Consider the following 18692-nt stretch of genomic DNA (forward strand, 5'->3'; position numbering starts at 1 on the left):
CAGGTGGCTGCCCTGGGAAAATGCCATGGATGTTTTAGGCTGGAGATCTGGATTTTAGACGATGACACTTTTCAAAAGCACAGGGTCATCTTGTCAGTGAGTGAAGGTAGGAGGACAGCCTGCATGTGCCAGAGAAAAAAAGAATAGAAGTTAGGTAGAGAGTGGAGATAGAAGGAAAAAAAAAAAAAAAAAGTTTTTTTGTGTTTTTTTTTGTCTCAGTAGTTCTTCAATTCTTCCCCCAGCAATGGCAATTCTGTGTGTAGCCTGGAAGGAGAGCATGTCAGAAATCACTTGTGAGTAGGTACATAAAGGTTTCCAAGTGACTCACCAATCAATGGCAGCGATCTGTTGGCCCTGGAGGGAATCCTTTACTGAGTCTGAAGATCCTCCCGAATTTTTAGGAGACCTCCGTAGTTAGCTCTTTTTTTTCCCCCTAGAGAGGAAAACAGTTTCATGAGTGGGTATGTGATCTGTGAGAATCATTCGTCAACCTAATGAGGTCCATTGCAGAGCTGGAGTGAGATCTCATATCATCTATTTCCTAGTTTTCTAAGGGCTTTCATATTCTCCTGTGTGTTCATTGATGGGATGACTGCGTATTGACTATATATTGGTAGCTCTGACATGCCTGGTACTCTTTAATTCTGAGGACACAGTGGTGGACAAAACTGGCAAAGCCCTTGCTCTCATGGAACTTTCATTCCAGTACGAAGACAAATAGTGTACAAACAAATGAATAATGTATATCGGCTCTAGATTGTGATAAATGCACTGAAGAAAATAAAACAGGGGGTGGGGTACAGATCTGGAGTGGTGTATGTGTGTTGTGGTAACAGCAATTTCAGGAGTGTGCTCTCTATTGAGGAGATACCTGGGACTGGAATGGTGAGAAGGAGGTGGGTGAGCAAGCATCTGGGCAAGAGTAATCCAAAGAGAAAGGGAATTCCAATATGAAGGCCTCAGACCAAGAGGAGCTGGCACCTTATAGGAACAGAGAGCACACCAGTGTGTCTGCAAAGGAGTGAAATAGTAGAGAAAGGGATGCAATGAGATTAGATGGACAATAGCCATATGGTGATGGGTTCTGTAGACTATGATGAGAATCATGGATTTAGACAAATGAGCTTCCCCATTCAGACAAATTAACTCTCCATTTTACAGTGCTATCCCACATACCTAAAGGGTGATCATGGTGAATGTAAAGACCACCCGTGCCAGTAGCAGGTTCAGGAAATGATGAGAATGACGGAAGGGATCTTTGCTGGCATGCTTTAAGTATCCAAGAGAGTAAGCTGGCATCATGTGCACAGACAACCTTTACAGTTTAAAAAGACGACTTTGGTTACGGTGAGTGGACAGGCTCTCACGGGATAAGAGAAGTAGTGGAGAGGCCAATTAGGGGATTATTGTGGTAGTTCAGGCTAGAAATGGTGCTTCACCATGGTACTTGCAGGCACACATTTTGGGGGTATTGCTGAGAAGACTTGCTGAACAATTGGAGGAGGGTGTAGGAAAGCAGGAGAGGAGGATACTGTTGTATTGGCTGAGATAGGAAAGATGGAGGAGAAATAAATTTTTTGTAAGAAAGATAAACATTCTGTTTGGCTGTGTTGTTTGTGACACCTAATTATATGTTAAATATGACACTGGACAGAAGATATGGAACCCAAGGAGGAGGGTGGGGCTGTGTTTATATATTATTGGTTTTATTGGCTCATATTGATGTTTCAACAGTGTTGTGAACAGCCAGGCAAACGCACAGTTCAAATCATGCCATTGACACATGTGAGAAGTTAACTAGATGTTCACTAAAAATTTTCATTCCTCCAAAGAAGAGTTGTTGATGTTGGAAGGAGCTGCCCACAAGGACTCATTTCTTAGCCCCTCCAGTCACAACATGGGACTAATGTTTCCAAGTCAAGGCATTTATGAAGTGGTAATGTCATCAATTCTTTCTCTTTCCTTTTAATGGGTAGTTGCAAAAGATAATGTGTTCCCCAGGCAGTATTCCTCTACCTTGACGCTATTGACATTTTGAGCCAGAAAATTATTTGTTAAGAGATCTTAACAAAGGTGTGCATTTCTGGCCCCTGCACACTATATGCTAGTGGTGCACCCAATAGTGATAATTAAATGTAATTCCATATGTTCCCCAGAAAGCAAAATCACTTCTGGTTGAAAACAGCTACTCTAGGAGGTAGTGAAGCCACAAAATAAAAGAGCTCTAGGTTCCAGAATCACTGCACAGAGTACAGTCATCACCCACTGACTGGGAAGACACACTGTACTTTCACATGAGTTAAAATAAATGCTTAGTGTGCTAAGTCATTTATGTACAACTAGGAGCTTATAGGTTACATCAGCTGTTAATTAAAATACTAATAATTCCATAAGCAAAAAAAAAAAAGTAAGAAAACCCTTAAAAACCACAATCTTTTGTCTCTTCAATGCTTCTAGTTAGCTGTGTGATGAATTAAACCATTCAAATATTCTTAGTTTATTTTCTCATCTGAAAATAAGGCAATGTTGGACTAGATATGTAGTTTCCAAACATTTAAGACTACAACTCAACAAAATAAAGGATAAAAATCATATGATCATCTCAATAGATAATGAAGATATGGAGAAAACATAATAAAATTCATACATGACGGATTCTCAGTTAACATTATACTTAATAGTGAAAAGCTTTTAGCTCTAAGATCAGAAATAAGACAAGGATGCCACTCTTACCATTTTTACTCAACATGCTAGTTTTGGAAGTCCCAACCAGAACAATTGTGAATGAAAAAAAAAAATAATAATAAAGTGATTCAAATTGGAAAAGAAGAAATAAAACTGTCTCTATTTGCAGATAATATAACATTGTACATAGAAAATCCTAAAGACTCTATCCAAAAACAGAACTAATCAATGAATTCACTGAAGCTGGAGAATACAAAATCAATATGCTAAAATCTATTGTGTTTCTATACACTAATAATGAACTATCAGAAAGAGAACTTAAGAAAATGATCACATTTACAATTGTATAAAAACCCCCACAAAATTCTAGGAATAAACTTCAAGCAAAAACGTGAAAGACCTGTACACTAAAAAGTACAAGTCATTGCCTGGTCGGTGTGGTTCAGTGGTTGAGGATCAACCTCTAATCCAAAAGGTCAAGGTTCAATTCCTGATCAGGGGATTGTGAGTTTGATCCCCAGTGTGGGGCATGCAGGAGGCAGCTGACCAACGTTTCTCTCTCATCATTGATGTTTTTATCTCTCCATCTCCCTTCCTCTCTGATATCAATAAAAATATATTTTTTAAAAACTTATGAAACACAAAACAAATAAAAAACCCTATATGATATTAATGAAAGGAACTGAAGACACAAATAAAAATATAGTGCATACTCATGGATTAGAAAAATTAACATTACTAAAATGTCCATACTACTCAAAGCAATCAACCTACAGATTCAATGTAATCCCTAACAAAAGTTCAATATTATTCTTTATGGAAATAGAACAAACAATCCTAAAATTTATATGGAACTACAAATGATACTGAATAGTCAAAAAATACTGAAAAAGAAAAACTAAGCTGGAGACATGATGCTTCCCAATTCCAAACAATATTACAAAGCTATGGTAATCAAAACAGTATGGCATTGTAAAAATAAAACCAGAAACATTGATCAATGGAACAGAATAGAGAGCCAAGAAATAAACCCATGTCAATTAATTTATAACAATAGAGTTAAGAATATACAATGGAAAAATATAGGCTCTTCAATAAATGGTTTTGGGAAAACTGAACAAACACATGCAAAATAATGAAACTGGACCACTATCTTACACAACACACAAAAATTAACGCCAAAGGATAAAAGACTTGAATATAAAACCTGAAACCATAAAACTTCTAGAAGAAAACATAAGTTATAAGCTCTTTGACACAGGTCTTGGTGATAATAATTTAATGTGACACTAAAACAAAATCAACAAAACAAAAAATCAACAAGTGGGACTACATAAAATTAGAGAACTTCTCTTTATTTCAAGAAAATGAAAAGACAATCTACTGAATGGGAGAAAATAATTGGGAAACATATATTTGATAAAGGGCTATTATCCAAAATATAAAAAGAACCCATACAACTCAGTAGCGAAGAAACCCCCACAATTTTATTAAAAGATGAGAAGCAAATATAAACAGACTTTTTTTTTTTTTTCAAGAAGACATACAGATGACCAACAGGCACATGAAAAGGTATACAACATCACTAATCATCAAGGAAATGCAAATAAAACCACAATGAAATATCATTTCGCACCTGAAGAATGGCTATTATCAAAAGACAAGAAATAGCTGAAACCGGTTTGGCTCAGTGGTAGAGCATCTGTCTGCAGACTGAAAGGTCCCAGGTTCGATTCTGGTCAAGGGCATATACCTTGGTTGCGGGCACATCCCCGGTAGGGGTTGTGCAAGAGGCAGCTGGTCGATGTTTCTCTCTCATCAACATTTCTAGCTCTCTATTTCTCTCCCTTCCTCTCTGTAAAAAATCAATAAAATATATATATATATAAAAAAAAAAAGACAAGAAATAACAGGTGTTTGCAAGAATGTGGAGAAAAGGGAAACCTTGTTAGTAATAATGTAATTGGTGTAGCCATTATGGAAAAAAGTATTGAGGTTCCAAAAAAATTAAAAATAGAACTACCATTTATCCAAAGGAAACAAAAGTAATAACTTGAAAAGATATATGCACCCCCATGTTTATTGCAGCATGATTTACAATGGCTAAGATATGAAAATAATGTGTCCATAAAATGGGTAAATGCATGAATAAAATGTGTTATATATATATATATATATGTATATATATATATATATATATAACATTTTATATATATAAATGTTATATATACAACATTTTATTCATGCATTTATATATATATAAAATGTTATATATATATATATATATATATATAAAGTGTGACATATGTAATTATTATTTAGTCATAAAAAAGAATGAAATCTTAAAATTTGCAACAACATGGATAAACTTTGAGGGCTTTATGCTAAATGAAACAAGTCAGAGAAAGACAAATACTGATGATCTCACTTACATGTGGAATCTAAAATAAAAACCAAACCAAACCAAAACCAAACACCAAGCTCACAGGTATTTATAACAGATTGGTGGTTGCCAGAGTCAGGGAGTAAAGGTTGGAAGAAATGGGTGAATGGGGTCAAAGGGTATAAACCTTCAGTTAACCTACCTAATAAAAGAGTAACATGCAAATTAACCATCACTCTGCTCCACAAACCATGCTCACAAGCCACGCCCACCAGATAATCAGAGTGAGTATGCAAATAAACCAAATCAAGATGGCTACAGCCACAGAGAGCAGGAGGGAGGTGTTTCCCTGGCAACAGAGGAAGCCAAGATTTCCACTTGCCCTTGCCAGCCTAAGCCTCCACTCAAGACTACAAAGTTTCAATTGTAGAAAGTAAATATATCCCCGATACCAGGCTTAAGTTGCTGGGGGGCATGGCCAGCCTGCAAACCACCACAGGCCCCTCACTCAGGCCACCCCATGCACCAAGGGAACCCCCATCCTGATCTGGGACACCCTTCAGGGCAAACCAGCTGGCCCCCACCATGCACCAGGCCTCTATCCTATCTAATAAAAGAGTAATATGCAAATTGACCATCACTCCAACACACAATATGGCTGCCCCCATGTGGTCAAAGATCCTGCCCCTGTGTGGACACAAGATGGCCAGCAGGGGAGGGCAGTTGGAAGGGACCAGGCCTGCAAGGGAGGGCAGTTGTGGGTGATCAGACAAATAGGGGAGGGAAGTTAGGAGGGACCAGGCCTGCAAGGGAGGGCAGTTGAAGGTGATCAACCCTGCAGGGGAGAGCAGTTAGGGTGACCAGGCTAGCAGAAGAGGGAAGTTGGGGGCAAATGGGCTGGCAGGGGAGCAGTTAGACATCAATCAGGTTGGCATGGGAATGGTTAGATGGTGATCAGGCTGGCAGGTAGAAGCAGTTAGGGGCAATCAGGAAGGCAGGCAGGCGAGAAGCTGGGAGCCAGCAGTCCTGGATTGTGAGAGGGATGTCCAACTGTCCCTTTAGGCCCCATCCGGATATCCCCCGAGGGGTCCCACATTGGAGAGGGTGCAAGCTGGGCTGAAGGACAACCCCTCCCTCCAACTCCTGCACACAAATTTTGTGCACTGGGCCTCTAGTAAAATTAATAAGTCATGGAGGTATAATGTAGATCATGGTGCCTATAGTTAATGACACTTTATTGCATATTTGGAAGTTGCTAGAAGAGTAGATGTTAAAAGTTCTCATCATCCCTGGCCAGTGTGACTCTGTTTGTTGAGCATCATCCCATACACTGAAAGGTCACTGTCCAGTCAGGGCCCATTTCCAAGTGGTGGGCTCAATTCCCTGTAGGAAGTGTGCAGGAGACAGCTCACATTGATGTTTCTCTCTGTCCCTCTCCCTTCCTTTCTCTAAAATCAATAAAAGCATATTTTTAAAAAAAGTTCTCATCAAAATTTTTGTAACTATGTAAGGTGATGGATTTAACTAGACTTAATATGGTGGTCATTTTGGAAGATATACAAATTCATATCACTATGTTGTATACTTAAAAGTAATATAATAGTAAATGCCAATTATATCTTAAAATACAACTGCAACTCACAGAAAAAAATATATTGTGACTCAGGACACATAAGAATTTAACAGAAAAATACTTGTTATTATTATGAGCAAATAATGCTGATATAAATTGGATACTACATCATTGTTAGAGTTATGGCTACAAAAACTTTGTGAGAAAATAATGATTTTATTGTGTTGAAAAGTAAGAAGTTTTAACTGAATTCTTTCCCGTAGCAATCACCTTGAGCACTACTCATAAAAACCCATTTTATGTAGAAATTTTGTTTTTCTAATAGAAAGGAAACCTAATACTCCATTTCAAATCCAAAGAAAACCCAGGTTCTGGCCTCCACATTGCTTCTGACAGACTATATAATCTATAAAAGTGGTGTAAGGAAAATATGTTTCTTCCACCAGGAATTCTGGTGAGAGAGAAAATGACATTATTTGTAGCACTTTCCAAAGGCCAGTTCTATATAAATATAAGGTGTTATTCTATCTGCCTTTCATAATTAGAAAAAAAAATGTTATGAGACATTTTCTTAAAAAAAAAAAAAAATAAGACTATGAATCCTGGGTAATTGCTACCATAGACATTCAATAGAGCATGGAAATCAAACTCAAATGGTAGCCTATTTTCCTGTCTCAAACTCTTTTCCTCCATTAAAAAAATCCTAAGCCCTAAATCTACAGGCTGTAGTGGAAGTGAAGGAACCAGTCTCTGCTGAGATATGCCCCTTTCTCAGGCCTTGAATGGAAAGATTTATGAAAAGTAAGGTATAATAAAGTTAATGAGAATGTACAAGTGCATTGAAAGACTCCAATTTAGCCCAGAGGACCTCACAGTTTCTTCTTTTGCAACATAGTCCACTGGGGTTATACATTACTTTGCCAATTGGTTCCAAAAGTTGGTCAACTGTTTTGATATCTCTCTGAGGAGTTACCTTTTATTGCTCACAGCACGGACACTTCCTAAGACTGCAATTTCTTGGACTTCAATTACCTGTGAAGTCTCTCTTGGAAAGGTTAAGACAAGTATAAAGGGAACCATTTTCTTGCTTTTTCTATCCAATATGTTAATATTTTATATGTCAGTGGATATGAAAAGAAATTATAGATGGTAAAAGAAAGAGATTTTTAACAGATCTAAGGCAAAAATAGGGTTAGATATCAATGGAGAGGATGTATACACTAAGATGTTTTTTATTCCAGAAAAATTAGAGACTAAAACATCATCATTATCAATCATCTGAGAACTCTCTAACCTTGAGATTCCTGGATACTTTTCTTAATAATAACATTTATAAGACTTATAATGAAAACAATAATAGCTGGAGTAAACATTTATTTATCTCTAACTAAGTGATGGACATGGTGCCAAGCATTTTATATGTACTAGTATTGTTTCATGACGTCTTCAACATAACCCAAGGAAAATTTTATTATTATACCAATTTTGCTTAATGAGGATTAGTAACTTGCTCTAGTAAAGAGCAAGTTACTAATCCTCATTAAGGAAAGCTAACAATTGTCACTGTAAAGATTTGAATTTGAGTAAATGAAATCCAAAGTTCGTACTCTTTTTAATATTTTTATTAATTTCAGAGAGGAAGGAAGAGGAAGTGAGATAGAAATATCAATGAGGAGAGAAAATCACTGATTGGCTGCCTCGTGCACACTCCTCTCTGGGATCGAGCCTACAACCCAGGCATGTGCCTTTGGCTGGAATTGAACATGGGACCCTTTAGTCTATAGGCTGATACTCTATCCAAGAGCCATACTGGCTAGAGCCAAAGCTCATACTCTTTAGCATTTTGTTGTACTTCCTTCTTGATGTCTTGATGTCCATACTGACACTGCTATGCTTCCTAGAATAGATCATGGGTAATTGGTACTAATGCACTACTAGTGGTAATGGCATCTATTTGTTAAATCATTTTGTCTTTCTTGAGAAATAAGGCTTTTACCAAAATTCTAGTGTACTAGATCTCAGGCAATGTAAAAACATTTCAATCCGCTTCTTTTAAATATGCCACTTTATACTTTTCTTTAAGTGACCATATAAAATCCCCTTTTCTTTTGGAAATAAACCCACTTTTCCTGAATACATACCATTTGGACACGTGATCCAGGTTCATTCACAGTGATTGGTCCAGACTTGGGTATGTGTTTCAGCTGAACCAATCAGTTCTTCTCTGAGATCTTTTCAACTGAGGGAAGTAAGAAGGCTCTTTAGTCACATGAGCCTTCTTATTTTATGTTGAGTTTCTGAAAAAGCCCTAATTAATATAAACTTATTGCCAACCCTTCTCAATTTTTGTGTTATTGTAAGGTCCCAGGATACTTTAGCTATAGGAGAATTTGGTTTTGTTTTAATAAACACCAAAATGTTCATTTTAGAGAAAATGAGAAATGAGAGAAAAATGGGGAATGGATACAGACAGGGGAACATTCCCCTATTTGAGGACATAGTTTTGGAGTGTTGGAGGACATAGTTCCACAGGAAATTATAATACTTCTTCCAAATATTTGTTTAATATGGTAAGACATTTATAAGAGGGAGATGCTAGGGAAGATGTTATCCTGCCTAAATGTTGCAAAGTCCTGAGAATTTTTTTAATCTAATTTTGGGCCAATTTTGAGAATTTATCATACTTTAGGCTTTATAAAATATTTTTCCCCTGGGTGCTTCTGTTTGCGTAAATTTTCTGCATTAGGCATGCATGTTTTTCTAGTGGAATCTTTCTATTGTGTGCATCTTTGTCCCTTAAGGACATAACAGAAAAAAAAATGTATCAGCTTGTTTTTCTATCTAAATTGAGGTTTGTACTAAACACAAAAATCTAGCTACAAATAAATTATGCTCTGATCTTAAGGATAAAATAAACACAAAGCAATGCAGAGTTGTGTTTTTCCAGGGTGAAATGGAACATGATGTTCAGAAGTTTCCAATTGAGTTCCAAAATTAGAATAAATCTTGGCAAAATGCATACTCGTGTCCCATTTGAAATCTTATCATTTCAGTTCAGTACTGGCTACTCCATGCTTTTCTCATTTCAGTAGCTCCCAGGAGGCCTGACTCTGTGTGTCCTGGAGCTGCCCTGGGCCTGCTGGTTTTAACTTTGCCTCAGTTAGATCACCCAACCAGTCATCTAAGACTTGAATACCCACTTTAAGCCTCATTTTTTCTAGGAAGCCCAGCTGTTGCTGCTAGATTTGCGCAGAGTATTTTTTACTATTTTTCCCCCCACATCTATACCCCTCTTAGAATACTTGGTGGTAGATGTTGAACGTAAGCCTTTTGGCTGGGCAGTGAGCTCTGAGTTATTATAAAAGTCTCTGCAGGTTATACATTCTATAATAGGTTGTTTATTTCTAGATTAGAAGCTTTCTTGGATAGGTAGTCTGTTCAAGTGTGAGAATGTGGATCTTCTTATTAGGAAGTTTTTAAAGACATCCACATGGTTGCCAATTAGTGTCAGGCAAGGGTAAATACTTGCTGAGTTATCTTCCGGATGTTAAACTTTATCACCAGGATGGACTTAAAAATCTACCTTCTTTTGTTCATGGGGCCTCTCAGCTCAGAACTTCATCCTTTCTCCCATTACTCATAAATCAGAGTGTAAATACTTCCATCTACTGCCTCTTCACATGCTTTGTTTGTTCTTACCTCAAGACTTCTGCACATTCCAGTTTTCCTCTTGGAATTCTTCCTTCCGTTCCACTCTACAAATGCCACTCATCCCTCAGTCCCATCTCTCATCTTCCATCCTGTGTGGGCTTCTCTGCCAGCAATTTCAGCCCACTCTGGTTGCTTGCCTCTCGCTTTTCCCATAGCATATGTCACACAATTAATACTTTATTAGTATTCAGTCTTTTATTTTTCTATAATTATGTCCCTCAATTGTACCAATGAATTTTGAATTTAAATCACATATTTCAGACTTTCTTTTTAAAAATTTCTTGCTACTTGAAAGATAGATACTTGGAATTTTCTCAATGTGCAATGTTATCTAAAAAAAAATGAGCAAAAATTTTTCACTAAAAACTACAGAACATTACTGAGATAAATTAAAGGAGACCTAAATAAATAAAAGTATAGATTATGCTCATGGATTGTATAATAAGACTCAATATTATAATACAAAAGAATATTTTCATGAGCATGGGAAAAGCTAAGATTTCATAAATAGCATTTATAAAATTGATGTCAGATGATACTTAAAACAAGAAGTCTTATTTATCAAAAGAGTGACAAATAAGGCCATAAATTAGAAGTCTCATTAAAAGAGCAACAAATATGGCCATAAATTAGAAGAAAATCTGAGCAAGTTATATTTCTAACCAAGGACTTAGACTCAAAACCATGTAAAGATATCCTACAAAGTATAAAAATATAAGCATCTCAACAGAAAAAATGTGCAAAAGACTTAAAGAGGTAGTTTACAAAAGAGAAAATCTGATTGGCCAATGAACATATGAAGAGACTAGGGGCCCAGTGCACAAATAACTGTGGACCTCGAGGCTGCAGTAGGCACAGGGGCGGGTCTATTCCCGCTGCCGCTACTCACACATGCTGACTGCACCAGCCCTGCTCTCACCCACTGACACCGCAAAGCAACTGGGGCCAGCGCCAGCAGTGGGTGCAAGTGGGGCCAGTGCTGTTAGCAGGTGTGAGCGGCGGCTTCTGCCCCATCACCCCTCAGGAGCAGGGGGAGGTGGAGAAGCCCTCAGGGGTGGTGAGAGCCAACTGCCACAGCTCACAGCCACTGATGGCTCCAAGCAATTGGGATCAGCACTGGGCACTGGCAGCGGATGTGAGCAGCGGTGCCAGCAGCGGATATGAGCGGGGCAATAGGTGTGAGCACTGAATTGGGACTGTGGTGCATGAGAGCAAAGAATTTTCAGTAACCACCAGAGGCTCGCCCCAATGACAACGACCAGCACCTGCCTTGGTCTGGTGCCCCTGCTCTACCATCCTGCTGTGGCCAATGCCTGCCATATTCTATGCATGCCCCCTGGTGACCAGTGCACATCATAGTGACCAGTTGTTTGGTTGTTTGGTTGTTCCAGTTGTTCTGCCATTCGGTCTATTAGCATATTAACCTTTTATTATAGGACTAGAAGCCTGGTGCATGAAATTCATGCACAGTGGAGGGGAGGGGGTCCTCAGCCCAGCATACACCCTCTTCAATCTGGGTCCCTTTGGGGGATGTCTGACTGCTGGTTTAGGCCCACAGAGATTGGGCTAAACTGACAGTTGGACATCCCTCTCCCAATCCAGGACCATTGGCTCCTAACCACTCACCTGACTACCTGCCTAATGCCCCTAACTGCTCCCCTTCCTGCCTGATCTCCCCTAACCACCTCTGCCTGCTGGCCTGGTCTCCCCCAACATGCATGTGGTTGGTGTCCCTCAGCCTGACCTGTGCCTTCTCGGAGTCTGGGAGCCCGTGGGGGATGTCCTCGAGGGAGCGAGCCTAAGCCAGCAGTCAGACATTCTTAGCTCAGCTACAGGGGTGGGATAGGCTCCTGCCACCACTGTTGTGCTTGCCAGCTGTGATCCCAGCTGAGGGCTTCTGGCTGAGCGTCACTTCCCCTGTGGGAGTGCTCTGACCACCAAGAGGCAGCTCCTGCATTGAGTGTCTGACCCCTGGTGATCAGTGTGCATCATAGCGACTGGTTGTTCCACTGTTTGGTTGATTTGCATATTAGCCTTTTATTATATAGGATGGGAGGGACTGACAGAGGTCAGATGGGTGGGGGATGGACATAGACAAAACTGTGGTAATGGCCAGAGGTGGGGGGCTGGGTGGAGGAAGGTAAAAGGGGGGAAATGGGAGACATCTATAATAGTATCAACAATAGAATAAAAATAACAATATACCACTGAAGCCGGTTTGGCTCAGAGGTAGAGCGTCGGTCTGCGGACTGAAAGGTCCCAGGTTCGATTCCGGTCAAGGGCATGTACATTGGTTGTGGGCACATCCCTGGTAGGGGGTATGCAAGAGGCAGCTGGTCGATGTTTCTCTCTCATCGACGTTTCTAGCTCTCTATCTCTCTCTCTTCTTCTCTGTAAAAAAATCAATAAAAATATATTTTAAAAAAATAACAGTATACCACTACACTACCCACCTATTAAGAAAAATAAGATACATTATGAATTATGTATTTACTGCTTTGATAAAATTGAAAAAAATTAAAAAGAAAGAATTTTGTCCAGAAAGGAGTGTAGTTAAAATGCTTTATTTTTATTTTTATGGTAAAGCTAAGGAAGCTTCAGAGCCCCTGTGAGGGCTGGATTTGTTCTGGGGGAGAGAGCAATCAGCAGCATTTTAGATAACCTGGCTAAAATAATTTAAAAGAGAATGGGGCAGATTCCACAAGCCTGCAGTTATTTATAATTTATTTCCTTATTCTAAATAAAGTTATTTTTGAACCTTATTAATCCTCCCTCTCCCCTCACCCTTATCCCCCCCTTGCCCCCCTCCCTCCCACACACACCCCTAAAATTAGTCCTTCAGGTTCAGTAAATGTTAGGCCTCACAAAACCTGTGTTAGTCCCTGAGGGTTGGGGTCCCCAAAGGAGTTTGGATTCATTCATTATATTTATTTGCTCCTTTTAATTCTTGTTCTAGAGGGAGAGTGAGGACAGTTTTTTACTCAGTAATTTTTATAATAAGAATTGTATTGGAACCTGTTCCTTCTTTGGCTGTTTACGGGTTTACCTTACCGGGAACTCACAGAGATTTTAAGCCCTTTGAAGATAGGGACAGAGCTGTATTCTGTTTCTATAATACAGGCACAAAGTTAATACAATTTTTATAAATATTTGTTGAAGAAACAGATAAATTTCAGTGCCATGAGGCATTACTTTTCCTTCTGCTCCATCTCTTTGTTGATATGTTTGTATAAAGCAGCGTTTTTTAACCGCTGTTCCGCGGCACACTATGTTGCCTGGTGTGCCGTAGGTGCAGACAAGACAAGAATTTTATAATTTTTCACTATTTTGTTTACTTAATATTTCATAATAAAGTAATTATAAAATACTTTCTTTGTGTTTATTTGATTTCTATTCAAGAGAATTACTTTATATATAGTCAATATAGGCACAGAGTTAAATTTTTTAACATTTTCTAATTGTGGTGTGCCTCGTGATTTTTTTCATGAAACAAGTGTGCCTTTGCCCAAAAAAGGTTGGAAAACACTGGTATAAAGCATAAGACTGAGGGGATGAGCAGGTAGAGTGGAGTAAAGTTTCTTTATTTAAACCCGAGATCCCATGCTTTGATTTTACATAGTAGATACATTTCTGAATGACATTTTTAATTGGGTATTTTAGATTTTGCTAATATCAACTCCCTTTGCTCATAGAGATTATTTTTTAATGATGTTTAAACATTTCATACTATGATGTGCAAAATATTTTGCTTATTTCAAGAATCTTTGTGCATTCTTTCTGTACTAAAGTGAATTATCAACATGATAAGTCTATTTGGGGGGTCTGCTTAAAATGGGGCACACCAGTACCAAATTCGGTTCTAACAACTGATTTGCATACCAAGTGTGGAGTTAGATGGCTGTTGGATATAACCATTTTTTTTTTTTTGTCTCTTTGCTCCCACAGCACTTGCTTCAACCAGAGGTGGTGTCTTGACCCTCCATGACCTCTTTGTCATGGTGACCATGGGGTCTACTGCCTGAGGCCTTGGTAGTCAGCAGGGCATTGACCTTCCCAAGATGGTGGCAACCCTGAAGAATGCCTGTCACGGTGGGGTACCCTTGGCAGAGAGGGAATAGGGAGCACATGGGGAGAGCTTTCAGGCAGGCTGGCTGAACCCAAAAGAGTCGCACCAACAGCTTTCCTCCTCCTCCCCTCTCCTCTCATGCTGGCGGGCTGATGGCCAAGGGGAATGGCAGCCACTAGTGAGGCCGGGTGCAGGCACATGATGGGGGAGAGCCTGAGGCTCTGGGTGAGCACTTCTCCCCAGGGTTTCAGAGAGTATTGGGGGCGGAGATGCCCCCAGCCTCTGCGCTGGGATGGAGTTGGAAAGGAGGGAGGCTTCCCCACTGCTGGGGGAGGACCTTGCGGAGGAGGGGCTGTGGATCCTTAGCCCAGACCCACCCTCCTAGAGGCAGGGTGCGGCTCAGGTGCTGCTGAGGCTGTAAGGCCCTTGGGGAGCAGGAAGGAACATCTGGACCTGCCCCATAGCGAGTCCTGGCTTGGGTGTCTGAGTGGCAGGCTGGGCAGCAGGTGGCAAGAATAGATGGAGAAACTAGCCCCAGGCCAAATAGGTGAGGCAGACAAAACTTCTGCCCAGGCAGCACCGGGGCTGAGGAGTTCTGGTGGATAACAAAGCGCTTGCATTTGAGGCCTCGATGCTGGTGCGGGTCTGAGAATCTGGTCTGGTGCGTGCGGGATGTACCTCTCCTGCCTCCACTGGCAAAGGCTCTGCTGTGCCGCTGGCGCGGCGGGGGGGTAGGGGGGGTTAGGGAGTGGGGGGAGTAGGGGCTAGCCCAGCGTGAGCAGCTTGCTGCTTGCTGCCTGCCGCAGCTCTCCAGTCCCCTATGGGCTGTGGGAAGGCAACCAGTCAGTCCTTTGGTCATCCTGGTCATGACGGACACTGAAGTATATATACTTCATTAGCATCAGGAAATTAAAATTAAGATCACAAGCTTAAAAAGCACAGCCACCAGAATGGCTAAAATAAGAAAGTCATTCAACACCAAGTGTTGGTGAGGAATTAGAATATTTGGGACACTTGCAGCGTGCGATTTTGCAGTGTTAGTACACAGTTGGTACAACCACTTTTCAAATCTATTTAGCAGGATATACTAAATCTGAACATTGGTATATTATATGAGCTAGTACTTTTATTCTTGGGTATATTTGAGTACATATGCTCATCAAAAGGCAAGTGGGAAGAATATTCATAGCAGCACTGTGCATAAAGACCAAAAGTGGAAACAACCCAAATGTTCATCAACAGTAGAATGAATAATTGTGGTATATCCATGCAATGACATCCTTTCAACAGAGAGAATGAGCAAACTATTGCTATATGTAACATTTGGATGAATTTCACAGACATGCTATTGAGCAACAGAAGTCAGACACAAGGAGTATAGATTGTATAATCCCATTTCTTTAAAGTTCAGAAAGAGGCAAAACTCATCTGTGGCAGCCAGGAGGGCTTTGCAGGATGCAATTGTTCTGTTTCTTTATCGAGGTGGTAGGAACAAGAGTTTGTTCTTTTTGTGCAAACTCACTGAACTGTGCACTTATGATGAGAGCATTTTTATGTATATATAAAGTATTTATGTTTAAAAACAAAATATTACATCCTAGGAGGATGCACTGTCACTCACCAGAGATTTTTACTTCCTGCTTCACTTCTGCTCACAGGCCCAGGAGTGGAAAACAAGGAAAGTTTGATTAAACAATCAGACCCATAAATTCAATTTCAAACCTCACCTTGACTTGGAAAGGATAAAAGATGTTTTTTTTTCAAAAAACCTGCTTCAACAAATTCACTCATAAAACCTTTTCAGAGATGATGCTTTGCTTTGCTTTCAATGAGAAAAGCATCTTCATTAATAACCCTCACATCCTCGTAATCTTCCCATTGTTGTTCATCTTCTGGCTTAGAATTTTCTAACTCCCTCTCATGACTGTGATCTTATTGAATCTTGGATCTTAATTGTGTGTATTCTTTTCTTATTCTACTCTCACTTCGTGAGGTCAAAAAAGCCTTGTGCCTCTCAGTTCAGTACATATAAAAAGCTCAGGGTTGGATTTAAAAAAAAAAAAGATTTAATTTAATTAGATTATCTGCAAAGCTTAGTGTTATAATCCAAGTGAGTCGTTTTGTCTGCACGTCCTCGGATGGTCCCGCTGTGAGTGGGGTAGAAGGCCGCCATTCCCATCAGAGCACACACAGCCCAGTGCTGAGGAACCTTCGCTTGAGTCTGCAGGACACCAGGCTTGATTTTCCAGGTTGTGTTTGGGCACTCAGATTGGTTTAGACTATTCCAACCAGAACATACTCTAATGCTGGAGTTAAATTAGAAAACATATTCTCACGTTATTGTGCACATTCTGTCAATTATACCGAAGTCAGGTAAGACAACATTGCATTTGGGGTCTAGAAGTCCTGAATTTAAAGTGTTTCTGGTTTAGCACCTACCAGCTCTGGAAGGTCAGTGGTGAGGGTGTGGGAGGGGCACTGAGCGCCTGCTTCCTTGTCTGGCCCCAATGTACTGCCACCCACAGCTGATAGGAGGATTCATTCATGCACGCATGCATTCAGCGTTCAACATTTAACATTCAAGGCACTCCATGTGTCAGCCACTCTGTTGGCTCTGGGGACTCCAAAAGCTCACAGTTCAGTTATGAAAACAATATTTAGTATTTCTCAACCTATTTTTCATTACTGGCCTTTCAGAAACTTTCTTCAACATTTTTTCTAATCTTTCTTCCTTCCTCCATGACATTTTAATACCATAGTTATACTGTAGTTTATGAATGTATGTATATCTATGCTTTATGATAAAAAGAGTAAGATTTTTTTTCCCAACCTTGCCACCCCTCTCCCCAAGACCCACTTTTTGCCCCTTAGGGGAGATATCCCCCCCACTGAAGGGAACAAAAATTCTAGGAGAGTGGGGTGAGTGCAACAGAGATGGAGGTACAAGCTGCTGAGTCACTTCACGGCCCCTACTATGATGGGTGATGTCTGGGACGATTTCAGGGAGGAAAGGGAGATGCTGGTGATCACAAAGCACAGGCCGGGACTGCCTGGCAGTCACAGGGAAGGGGAACTCCCACGGCAGGCCAGGCCCAGGCGATGTGAGGCGGTGGGCCCACTCCAGTGGGTGTGGGTGGGACGGCCAAGAGTCAGCAGGGCCAGCGATGGAGGACCTTGAATGCCAAGTCCGAGAGCAGAACTGACCCCAAGGACGTTGAGGACACAAAAAGTCATAAAGAAGGGCAATGAGTTGATTATTTCTATACATTTTCAAGTTCAGGCTCTTGTATGGATAAGACAGGGAAATCACATCGGGGAATTATTGGCAGAAATTCTGAGGTCGTGAATGAGAGCAGTTGGCTGTGATGATGAGGGAGATTTTGGAGACAGGATTAAGTGAAACAGTTTATGTGCCAGCACCTGGCATGCTCTAGGACCTAGTAGGTAATTGATAAAACAAAAGACTTTTTACTAAAACTCAGTATTTAGGTCCATTTGGGATATTAGAACAGCATAAGCTTCCCTGAGGCTTCGGAACCAGATTGCTATTTGTTTGATATTTGTTAAATCAGTGCTTTTCTTTGAGGTAAAACTGGATGGTGTAAACCTGGACAGTGGGCTTGGAGGGGACAACACGAGTTGTTCCTTGACTGAGCCCGACCACTGAGCTGAAGGATCCGTGGCCTGTGTATAACAATAGGCTCGGCCAGGCAGCGGCCGTCCTCAGACCTGCCTGGGCTTTGCACACTGAATTCAAATACTTCCCTGCCTCTTAGCTCCGGTCTGAACCACTGACCACATTGCTTACTGCACCTGCAGTCCCTTCCGCCTGGCTTTGCTGTCTTCTGGGAAGGACCCGATCGCTCCCATGATCCTTCAGAGATGACCATGCACTTATGTTTGTCTCAGTTCACAGTAAATTAACCTGCGTATGGATTACCCAACACAAAAGTTAAGAAATCTCAACGGGGGAATGGCTTTTCTATTAAGTGTGTGTGTGTGTGTGTGTGTGTGTGTGTGTGTGTGTCTGTGTGTGGGTGGGTGGGGGTAGTGGCCTTATGGCCATGGAAGGACTTTGTCATTCCTAGAAGCTAGGAAAGAATTCACCTAGGTGGGCTGGGGAGCTGACAGTGGCCAGCCAGAGAGCTGCCTGGCCAGGCCTTGGGGTATCCAGCAGGTGTCTGTCCACCCCTAGAGACCCTGTGATATATGCTAAGGCCCATGCCCTCTAGCTTTGTGCAGAGCACTCACACTGTGTGATAAGATGGCTTTTA

This window comes from Pipistrellus kuhlii, unplaced genomic scaffold (assembly GCF_014108245.1).
Source record: "Pipistrellus kuhlii isolate mPipKuh1 unplaced genomic scaffold, mPipKuh1.p scaffold_m20_p_3, whole genome shotgun sequence".
NCBI lineage: Eukaryota > Metazoa > Chordata > Mammalia > Chiroptera > Vespertilionidae > Pipistrellus > Pipistrellus kuhlii.